The sequence below is a fragment of the Diceros bicornis genome, chromosome 2 (genome assembly GCF_020826845.1).
Source record: "Diceros bicornis minor isolate mBicDic1 chromosome 2, mDicBic1.mat.cur, whole genome shotgun sequence".
Classification (NCBI taxonomy): Eukaryota; Metazoa; Chordata; class Mammalia; order Perissodactyla; family Rhinocerotidae; genus Diceros; species Diceros bicornis.
The window spans coordinates 74,181,912-74,194,392 of record NC_080741.1 but is presented as its reverse complement, the minus strand read 5'-3'; positions in this window follow the sequence as shown (position 1 = coordinate 74,194,392).

Genomic DNA, 12,481 nt, shown 5'->3' with positions numbered 1-12,481 from the left:
TCATCCTATCGTCTTCCTTCAGAGCTGAGTCCTAAAGGGAGGGCTGGCTGCATAGGACTCTGGGACCCCTGGAGAAACCTTTGGTTAAATTGATGATGATGATGATGATAACAATGATTACAAGTATCTTCTATTGAATTCTTATCATATGACAGGCAATGTTCTAATCACTTTACAAAGATAAGCCCATCTAATTCTTATGATAGTTTTATGAGGTAGAGGCTATTATTATTATTACCACTTTTTAAAAAATTATTTTAGTGAGGTCATATTGGCTTATGACATTGTGTATATTTCAGGTGTACATTATTATATTTCAGTTTCTGTATAGCCTGCCTCATGTTCGCCATTAACAGTCTCGCTTTTATCCAACACCATACCTATGTGCCCCTTTACCCCTTTCACCCTCTCCCCACCCCTTTCCCTTCTGGTAACCACCAATCTGTTCTCCTTATCTATGTGTTTGTTTGTTTATCTTCCATATCTGTGTGAAATCATACGATATTTGTCTCTCTCTCTCAAGATCCATCCAGGTTGTCACAAATGGCAGGTTTTTGTCTTTTTTTATGGCTAAGTAGTATTAAATAAGGAAACAAAGGCACTGAGAGATCTCAGAGCTAACAAGGAGTTCCTGGGTACCCACCTAGGCATGCTGTCTTCAGAGTTTATGCTCTTAATGACTACACAATACAGCCTCCCTAGAAATTATGATGAAATTCTATGAGATGTGGTGAAGTAAATGCTAAATGGTAGCAGAACATTTTTTTGACCAGGTCTTAGTGGGGATGAAGAGGCAGAGAGGGAGGAAAATGTACCTTTGTTTTATGTAAGCCAGATTCTCAACTAGTGAGTACAACACAAGACTTGACCTGAGAGCAAGGGGTATCAAATGGGAATAAAGACAAAGCAGTTACTGTTATGTGGTCTCCAATGTGTAACCAGCAAAGATTGCTGGCCATCTGTGGGAAGCCATTGATCTTAGTCATATTTGATTTGGTACTAGTAACTGGAGATCTTATAACAATATGCTGCTCACTTACAGATTGCAGGCTATAAAGGTTCTAGTCTGCACCCTTAAGGAGTTCAAATTTTACCCAGGAGGTGGGCATGCCAACAAATAGTCTCAATGCTTTATGAAAATGGTCCCCTATGATAGAAAATGTTATGGGGGTATAGAAGGTCAAGCACTAACAGTCTGGGATCAAAGAATCATAGTGAGGGTTTCATGAAGGGGGTGATATGTAAACTGAGTTATTGAAAGATGAATAGAAGCTCATCTGACAATCAAAGACAGACAATCTAGGTAGTTGGAATGGCCAATGCAAAAGAAAGATCAGGGCACATTTGGGGAACCATGGTTCAGCATGACCTAGAACAAAGGGAAGAAGGTATCAACTCTTATGCCAACTATTTTAAATGGCAAGAGTTTCTCAGGACATCATGATAAGGAGGAACCTAAGATTACACTGCTCTCAACTAGAAAGAGCGCCTTGATTGGTTGACTGGTTGTCTGCCACGAGTGTAGGAGTGTTGCTCAGTTTTGTGATTGCTTTGTTTTGACACATAAGCATCAAATAGATTGTGAAGGAAATTTCTTTCCTTGTCGTGAAGTTTTGACATTACCTGAAGGTTAAGTATCTTTGAAAGATTTTTAAGCAGATGTGACAAGGTTGGAGTTACCCTTTGGAAAATAGCTCTGGAAGTACTGTGGAACATGCCTGTCTTTCTCCTCTGTACACACAACGTCCTCTTCCCTCCTCCCCTTGCACACACGTGCCCCTGCTCACTTGTTGGAGAAGTAATATGTAACAAGGTAGTAAGGATTAACTGTGCCCTTCACAGCTCGTGGTAAGATTACCTCTCTGAGTCATCACTTTGGACCCCTTATAAATAGGGTTGCTATTCAGCTATTATGCACTAGTTTCACTAGCTCAACGTTGCTGGTTATTTAGTATCCTTCACCCCACACTAGATGGTAATTATTCAATCTCCCAAGCACCGCTGGGTGAGTCCCACTAACCTGGTCACTCCAGCTTCTCCCTCTAGGACTCTTCCAAGGTCAAACAACAAGCATAAAGCCTGGAAGTTAATTAGGGACCTCCAGAATGCTTCTCCCCAGAGTTTTGGTCTGTACCTTTCTGTGTATATCAGAAGTGTCTTTTCTACAGTGGTGGTAAAATATGTTGAATATAACTTCTCTTTAAGGATAAATTCAAAGGACTATAGTTGTCAGGGTTCAGAAAATTTGTGTGATTCTTAGAAAGACAAACCAAACCAATCCAAACTAAATGTAAGTAAACCCCTTCATTTTGACAGCTTTGGGATAGTCTTTGGGACTTCACTTTTAATTCCATTTTCTTATAAAAAGAGTTGAAGGTTTATGGTTCCAAGGAGAGGATACTTTGATGGACATAGAACCCTGGAACAATGATTCTTATCTCTGTAATGTTTATGAACATCACTAGGGGGGAGTTATTAAAGGCATCAATTCTGGTCTCTACCATTGGAAATCTGAATATGTTAGTCTCAGCTGGTGTCTAAGAAGGTATTGTTGTTATTATTATTTTTTAATAAACAAGAATCATGCCCCACATGATTCTGTGGTGAGTGCTCTGTTAGTCACATTTTAAGAGTTTCTTTTAACCTTGGAGTATGCAAAGAGTCCACCTCAGTAATGTATTAAACAGCCGAGTTCACCGTTGTGAGCATGTGTTGCTTAACGACAGGACTAGGTTCCGAGAAATGCATTGTTAGGTGATTTTGTCATTGTGTGAACATCATAGAGTGCACTTACACAAACCTAGATGGTACAGCCTACTACACACCTAGGCTATATGGTACTAATCTTATGGGACAACTGTCGTATCTGCGATCCATCATTGACCAAAACGTCATTATGCGGCACATGACTATGTGTAAAATATATAAATGCTTTCTGCGTAGAGAGCAGAGGTAGGATTGGGTTAGTTAGGAAATGTGGTCTTTGACTTTACAAAGGTGTTATTTACTTTGTCAAGGATTTGCTTTTCTATTTATATTTAATTTACAAGATCAAAATAGCATACATGCAATTAAAAAATCAAATGGTACTAAGATGTCCTAATGGAATGGAACAGTTTCCTACAGCCCCATCCTCACTTCTTCCTCACTCTCTTCTGCCTGCCTCCTCCCAGCTTCTGTCAGCTGCACTAGTAATTTTAATGTTGTTAAGACTGATAACATTTACATGCTACAGTGTAACCCTAATTAAGTCTTAGGCATGTTTTCTATAGATTGATTCCAAATAAACAGCATTTTCATTATTGTGACTTGGAAAATATTGTTCTCGGCAGAGCCAGGGAGAGTATTTTGATGACGTTTCCTTCTCTACAGCCCCAAAGACACCACCCTTGCACCACTTGGTGTAGAATGTTCAAATGGGGGCTTCTTTCTCAGGAGGATCAGTTACTTGAAGTTGTATGTCACTGTGCAAATGCCTGTAAAAGGAGGTTGGCAAATTAAAACCATATACTGCAGGGATGATCCTGAACAAGACCCACTTGAATCTTGCTGCCTTCAAGTTTTACTACATTCAAATGCCCAAGTTCACTCTGACTCCCAAGAAATACAAAGAGTTTTTATTGTCTTTGCATTTACACTAGGGTAATATTGAGAACCTATATATTGATATGTTAAGCCTTATATATATTGAACATATATATGTGTGTATATATATATAGAAAGAACTATATATTTTCTCTATATTCTATATGTAACTATATATTGAAAAAAACATATTTTGAACTTATATATATTGAGCCTTATAGGGTGGCAAGTTCCTTCCATGGTGACTGCTGGTACGTTGGATAGAAATAAAGGCAAATTGTCAATTTTTCTTACATTCTGAATGGGATACAGTCACTTACCTCAATTGACCTGAGACTCATTTATGGAGATTAGCATATTGAGTTTCACAAATACAGTGACGCTGTGGGGGGAACTTATGGGTTGACAGATGATGCACTAGAATCATGGATATCTGTGGAGAGGATGGCAACCTGCTAACCTCCTTAATATTCTCCTGAACTGGAATATCCTACCTTCACTGGCCTATCAGTTGTTCTCAATTCTACCCGTTCTTCAAGGCCCAACCCAAATCTCATCTCTTCTGGGAATTCTGCTTGGTTGCTTGTGTCCATGGTGGAGGCTAGTCTTATACTGGCAAAACGCTTTTCCTTGTACGTTATATCAATACCTTGAGTATAGCAGGAATGTGTCTGTTTTAGGATGAGGAGACCAAGGCTTAGGGAACTTAAAATAATTGCTCAAGTTTACACAGCCAGTAAAGGACTAAGAATGAGACTCAGGTCTGCTGAACTTCACGCATGCTATTCCTCACACTGCGACACTACGGCCTTCCATCTCTCTCTCCCTGTTGTTGGTCACAAACACAGGTTCTTTACCTGCCACACAAGAGGGGCCAAATAATAACTGGAATGCCAGGCTTATGGCAAGGAAAGGGTTTTTATTTCAGGTGACAGCAGCCAGGAGATGAGAGTGAGCCCTCAAATTCGTCTTGTCTCCACGAAAGATGGAAGGCAAGGAGTTTTAAACGTTGTAAGGAATGTGGCTGCTTGTAGGGAGGGGGAGCCTGTGGCCTTGCTGGTCTGCACTTTCCCACCAGCCTGCGTTTAGCCTTATGAGGCTGCTGGCAGGGATGGGGTGGTGAGAAAAGGGAATCCACAGGTGGGTGTCCTTGGTTGTCTGCCTCTGTGGTGGATGCTGGAACAGGTGCCAGGAAGTCAAGGAGGTGGGGTCTAGGAAGCTTCAGCTTCTTGATATTCTCTGGAGTTCAGTTTCCCTGTAACAAATCTCAAGAACCAGTAATTGCCAAAAGTTCAGTGTGAGCCCAGCATGAGGCCACCTGGGCTTTTAACAACTTGTAACTTCTATCTGCCTTGTGAAGTTCAGGGATACAAAGCTTTAAAAAGCTAATTTTTACATATGAATGTAACTTAGAGAAGCAGGGAAAAGGGATGAGCGTTTTTGGTTTTAGTCCCATATATGCTGGGTTTAATGTAGGGGGAGTGATATCAGGGCCAGCATCATCCCTTAGGTTTTTTCCTATGGCATTCATCTAGCACTCAACATATTCTACATAATTTTTTTCACACACGTATGCTTTCTGAGAAAAGTTACTATATCCTCAGCTTCTCAACATTTCTATCCTTTGCAACATCTGGTACACAGCAGGTATTTAACAAATGTGGCCACAGTAGCTTGATTTTGCTTAAGACATACTGGATGATTCCCATAGACCTTGGTCATTGCATAGGAGGCTCTCCAATCTTAATCCCTCTCTGTTCCTCAGATTCATCTATTCAACTATAATATTCTCAGTTCTGCAGGGACATCTCTTAGGCATCTCTAAATTTCCATGTCCCAAACTAACTTCATGATTTTCTCCTCAATCCTGTGTTTCTTTTAATTTTCAAGTTGTTTCAGCCAAAGATCCTTGATTCTTTGCTTTTTGTCATTCCCTACATCCAGTTGATCTGCAAATCCTCTCGTTTTTACCTCCAGAAGGTAATTTAAATCCATCTCTTCTGTCCTTCTCCACTGTAACGCTCAAAATCCTCTCACACCTGAATCGCTGTAATAATTTCTAAACTGTTCCACCCGCTGTTTTCCCACATGCCCTCCCCACAGCTTCTCCTCCACAGATTAACTATAGGGATCTGTTTAAAGGTGCCAATCTCATTTTGTCACCACTCACTTTAAAATCTTGTCCTCCCATGACTCTTATTAGAATACTATCCATATTCTTTGCCAAGTCTATAGGGTTCCGTAAGCTCTATTTCTTATTAATTTCTCCCGTCTTACCATGCACCACTCTGTCTTGCTCACTATGCTCCAGACATTTTATTATCTTCTCTGTTTCTTGAACATATAAAGCTATTTCCACTTCCAGACTTTTCTACAAGTTATACCTTCTCAAATATTCTTTTTCAGTTCTCTGAATGATGGCCTGCTTTCTTCCTTTGTGCCTCGACTAAAATGCTACCTCCTTAGAGAGGCCTTCCCTTACTACCCTCTTGAGAGTGGTCACTCCTCCTTCTAGTTTCTTTTCTATCATACTGCCTTGTTGATTTGCCTTACATCTTTAAACTCTGTAATTATTCCCTCTCCCCCATTAGAACATCAACTCCATGAGGGCAACAGACTTGTTGGGCTTGTTTAGCTCTGCCCCCAGGAGCTAGCACGCTGCGGTGCCATCGTTGGTTGGATAGTGGATGGATGGCTGTGCTGGATGGAGGAAGGAAGGAGGGAAGGAGGAAAAAAAGTATAGAAATAACTACTGAGAGAGACTCTACTAAATAGATACATGTGGGAGGGATACTCAGAGAAGGAGAAAACTTCATGCTCTTGTCTTTACCTGACGGGTACGGCTCTCCCAGGAGTGGCCCAAAGCACAGCCACTGTAAGCCAGCTGGGTTTCCTGGAAAAGATTCTGAGATGAAATTGATCAATTATATGGTAATATTAATTCCCCATGGAGCTGTTCCATTCTACCAAGTTCATTTTTCTCCCCAAGCCTATGAGAAACATCCTAAACACAAGCCGTCTCTTACAAGATTGGGTTGGCATTCATCCATGTGGTGGGTTTTTGGAATGCCAGCAAATGCTCCACCTCCCTACCATGCGTCTGGCAACTCATGTTGCCAGAGCTCCTGAATACATTTTAGAGTGCAAAAATAACCCTGGATACAGCATCTTGTCCCATTAAAAGTCCCTTTGTGTGCTATTTGATCACTTTGTTGTGGGAGTAAGGTACAAAACGTGTACATTTTGAGCAAGAAGGGAGCCTAGAGAGTTCCTGGGTGCTGTGAGGCCAGGCCAGGTTGGGAGCCAGGAGAAACGTGACGGTCTCTGCCATTTGAGGAACGTCTGGTTGAGGAGGGGTGATTATTCCAAGAAGGGGCACTAAGGGAAACTGCTTGCTGCTGCTTGACAGAGGTACAGGGACAGCTGCATGCACCAAACCAGATGGTGGCTTTGTAGGTTCACCATCTGGATCATCTGTCTGAAACAGCCTCTAACGTTTATCTCTCCGTGATCATGAAACGGCGTTAATGCCAACAGCGTGACTGGAATCTGGTGAACACAGACCATGGTTCTGTTCCCTAAACTATACCAATCACACACAAAAGCTCAGTAAAGACGCTAGTACCCAGAGAATGGCCAAGCATTAGGGATCAGACATCTAAAGACCCTAAAGTTCACCCTCTCGCTGAAGTTTCTTCTAAATGATTCTGCTTGTCAGTCACCCCAGGCACTGGGTTTAGGGACAGAAGTACTGTGCTCTCTCTTGAGGATAACCAGGGCTTAATAATACCTGTTCAGCTATTTATAATGTACTTTTAACTTCACATCTGAAAACCTTGCCTCCTATTCCTATTTTTGTCAGGACTATAATGATCATTTTTGGCCCAGTGACTAACTTCCTGCCCCCTACCTGGCTCTGTCTGGCTCATTTGTAGACCGTATTTTTTCTCTTGTGATCTCATTTTTGTCTTTTTCTTTTCTCCATTCCTCTCATTTCCTATACTTCTGAGCACTCAGTGTGTAAAATGTGCCTGGTGGAGGGATTGGACTTTATCTACAAGAGGCCAACATGAACTGGAAATTGTGTTAAATTAAGGAAAATAATGGATATTTAAAAGAAGGAACTGTTTCTGCCTTAAAATATTTACAAGCTTGCTTGTGTCCAAGTTAATTTTTACATAGACTTAATTAAATCAGAAATTGTTATACCAGTTAATTGTATAAATGTTTTTGCATTTTCCCAGCTCCCTCCAGCTCTCAAGCTGAAATTGTGCTACGACCAGATGTGACATGCTAAAATGTAGGTTAGCATACTGGTTAATATTGAGGGCATCTACCAAAATATTGCATTAGTTTATTTTTTTAAAGTCCATATGTGATCAGTTCTGATTTTTTAAAGGAAAATTGACATTAATTAAAAAAAAGAACACTTCTCCTTTTATTCCATTAAATTATACGACACTTTGTCATTTGCAGGACTTGGTTATCAGAACGAGGAAGTATGACAACATTGCTTTGGTTCTCCTTTCATCTGATCTCTTCATCCCACTATTGTTTCAAGGTCTGTTCTCTGGTGCAGGTAAGCAGTAAACTGGAGAAGTGGCTCCATACAAAGGCAGGCACAGATTCCCCCTGGTACTTACCCAAGCAATTCTGCTCCTTGCTCTCCTTCAGCTCCATTTCTTATAGCCACGCGCTATAGAGGTCCAGCCTGAAGAGGGGGCTTTCTCAGAAATGCCCTTGCCACTTGATGCACATTTTATTCATATCAGTGAGTTAGGACTGAATGCTGGTGCTTGAGTGCATATGTAAATCATAAACTGAATAAAATAATAACGTGTAGTTGAGAGGTGGGAAGGAATAAGAACAGCCACTTATTATCAGTGAATTTTAAAAAGATATATCTATGCCTGCCATCACATTAGCTGAATTGTGGTGACAGCAAACTTGAAGCCCATGTGGGACAAAGCAAGGTGGAAGTTTGTGCTAAATCTGGCCCACTTAATCATACGGGGTGGAGGAGAGAAGATGGAGTAACTCAGAGCATTGTTAGTCAAATAACACATTCCTTTCTTTATCATGGGCATTTTCTGAACTCCTTTTGTCCTAAATAAGTTTTAAAAATGATTAAAATTTTTATCTTCTAGAGAAATATATGTTTCTTCTTTTAATGGGGTCTTGAACCTATGACAAGCCTGCAAACTTGAGGAGACATGTATGGCTTGTAGGGTAGGGAAGAATAGGGACCTGTTTTCAATCCCGTGTCCAGCTTTCTGCTAGTCCATAATGTTTGTCTGTGTATAACCCTAATATATACGCAGAGTCCTAATGGTCCAGTCTCTGCGGGATGTCAATTTCAAAGGAACATACTCGGCAAAAAGTAATTAAGAACCCTTTAGTCTTTGCTTCTGTCTATCACAAAACCTATTGATGGGAGGAAAATACGTCTCCACATTCATCCAAATGTCTTAAAAATCTTCGCTTCCTATTGCTGCCACTTTCAATGTCATTCACTTGGAAAATAGCTGCCCCAGCAAAATGTCTGTCTCCACCTCACCCACTCAAAATTGCAAAAGAAATGGTTCTAAAACCAAGTCCTTGCCACTCTTTTCTTTCCTACCCTTGCCCCATCTTTCCTCCCTCCTCTATTCTTGCTCTTTTCTTCCAAGGAAATATCAGCACTTTCTGATCTGATTTTTACCCTCATCCCTACTTCTCCAAGGTCTGTCTTTCTTTACACATCTCTCTGACTCCACATCATCAAAGTGAAGAAAGTGAAATGGAAAATTCAAAATTCTTGTTTGAGGGTGGAGGAAGGTTTTGAAGATAGCAAATCCTCGCATGCATAGGTTCATAAATTTTTGTCCTCAACTCATATTCAGAAACACTGCTTATATTCTTTGCACTGGGTCCCCAACTCCTCAAACTTCTATTCAACCCTGTCTAAGCCACTCAGGCAAAGTGAAGTTTATCTTCTAAGCAGAGTGTCCAGATTTAGCAAAAACAAAACAACATAAAATGAAATGAAGACGATAACACAAACAAAAACCAGACTCTCTGTCCCATGCAATATTTAGGACATACACATATTAAAAAATTGTTTATCTGAAATTCCAATTTATCTGGATATCCCATATTTTATCTATATCTAGCTATGCTAGTTGTGAGGGAGTGGTAATGTTGAAGGAACAGGTTTTTTTTTTTTTTTTAACTTTATTGTGGAATAATTGACAAATATAATTGTATATGTTTAAAGTACACATTGTGATGATTTGATATATGTATATATTGAATATGTACATTACCAAGATAAATAACACATCCATCACCTTACAAGTTTTTTTTGTGTGTATGTGATGAGAATGCTTAAGATCTGCTCTCAGCAACTTTCAAGTATATAATACCATTTTCTTAACTGTAATCACCATGCTGTACATTAGATCAGCAGAACTTATTCTTCTTATAACTAAAAATTTGTACCCTTTGACCTACATCACCTCATTTCCCCCTCCCCTCAGCCCCTGACAACCACCATTCTATTCTCTGTTTCTATGAAATTGTTTTTTTAAATTTTTTTAGATTCCACATATAAGTGAGACTATATGGTATTTTTTTTTCTGTGTCTGACTTATTTCACTTAGCATAATGCCCTCCAGTTTCGTCCACATTGTCATAAATGGCAGGATTTCCTTATTTTTATGGTTGATATTCTAATTTAATACACATATACACCACATTTTCTTTGTCCGTTCATCCATTGAAAGACATGTAGGTTGTTTCCATATCCAAAATGCTGCAATGGACGTGGGTGTGCAGATATCTCCTTGAGATACTGGTTTCAGTTCCCTCAGATATATACCCAGGAGTGGGATTGCTGGATCATAGGGTTTTACAGGGTGTATTTAACTGATAAGTTAAAAGCAGCACTAAAGATGTTTTTGAAATAGTACCTAATGTGTTCAGAACCAGGAGGAAATCCAGAAGCTGGATATGTACAGCTCCGAGGATGGTGAGAGTCCACTACCACCGGTCCTTGATGCCAAATAGTAAACAGGCTTTACCCTGTAATTCATTCAGATTGCATTCCAGTTATTATGATTCATAATTTTTTCCATGGTGGAGGTAATATAAATATTTTTAAACAAAAAACATTCAGAAATATATGGAATAGGACAAATGGAATTTGGAACACAAAAATATGTAGGAAGAGAACCAAGGAACTGCTTGTGGGGACAGTTTCATTTTTATAGCTTTCTGCTTTCCCCCTCTGTCATTGCCTCCTGCTCTCTTTCTCAACTTCTAGCAGTCCTTTTACCTTTCTCCCTGTAACTCATCCTCCCTTGTTTCAAAAATGTCTTATCTGTCTTCATAGGAACGCACAGGAAAGTAGCCTTAAATCCACCTTAAACCGTCAACATCTGATTTTAATAAGTGCCCGTGTGTTTGTTAGTATGTCTCTCTCGCCTGCATTTAACGGGCGCAAGCACTGTTGCTCTTATATATTAAACAGTAAGCAGGCTAAGGGCAAAGACCAAGTCTTTTTATAACAGTGGCATGAAGGTATTTAACACAGATGCTTAAGACAATGCATTCCTGTCTTCCACTTGCAGTAATTATGAGTTCACTCTGTCCTTAATTGCCATGATTAGTTCACTACATGACTAATCATGCTTCTCTGCAGTAGAGCTGCTAGCAGGGAGAGTGGTGGAGGCCCCTTGAGGAGCGCTTCTCACTACTGTTTTGCTAACCTAATTTTCCTTTCCTTGGTCCCCAGAACTTAGGGAGACACTATGTAAATCCAAGAAGTAATAGGAATTCTGTAGCTTCAGCATGATATTTGCTCAAAGATTAACACTTGCGCCTCGTCTCTTTGGGGAAATCGTAGAGATCCTATGATTTGAAATAGACAACATTTTCTTGAGAAATTTGCACATCAAAAGTGAATAGAAAAGCTGTTTTAGTATAGAGACTCAATAGCTGAAATTTAAACAAGCTTTTCAGAACATGCCTAACGCTTCTCTGAAGCATTTGCCGGCTGATGGGGACTAGTCGCTGATATTTACTTGATTTAATCCTGTTCTGGAATAACTAGACCATGGCTCTAAATGAATTGAGAGTGTTTTTTATTTCTTGCCCTTCCAATGGCACCTGATTCTACAGCAGAGGATTCACGATTCCTTGTCATTTTATTAAGTACTTTTCTGGTCCCTGAGCCAGGTTGGTCTGAATGATGCTGGTGAGATGGAGGCCTGGGGTTTTATTCTGTCCTTAGTCTGGTCATTTCATACAATGAGGAAATCATACCCTTGGCCATGTGGCTCCTAAATACAGGAGGTGTTCTGGTGGGGGTGGAGTGGGAGGGCAGGTGGGGGCGGGGTCAGTGGAGGTGGGGTCAGTGGAGGTGGAATGGGAGGGCAGGTGGGGGCGGGGTCAGTGGAGGTGGGGTCAGTGGAGGTGGAGTGGGAGGGCAGGTGGGGGCGGGGTCAGTGGAGGTGGGGTCAGTGGAGGTGGAGTGGGAGGGCAGGTGGGGGCGGGGTCAGTGGAGGTGGGGTCAGTGGAGGTGGAGTGGGAGGGCAGGTGGGGGCGGGGTCAGTGGAGGTGGGGTCAGTGGAGGTGGAGTGGGAGGGTAGGTGGCTGTGGTGGCCTCTGGATGGGGAGTATGGCTTGTTTGGTTTTAAGCCACTGTGGCTCCAGCAATGGGACTCCAGTGCAGGTCGCCCTTAGAGCAGGCAGGACCCAGTCTTGGTGTACCAGTCACAGCACGCAGAGACTCAGCATCGCTGATACTAGCAAAGTCTTCTCAGTGAAATTTAAGCTCAGAGAAATAAGCTTCTAAATCTAGAATATACAGAAGCACGTCCTGGTTTACAAAAGTTTTTAATGTAGATTGGCCATA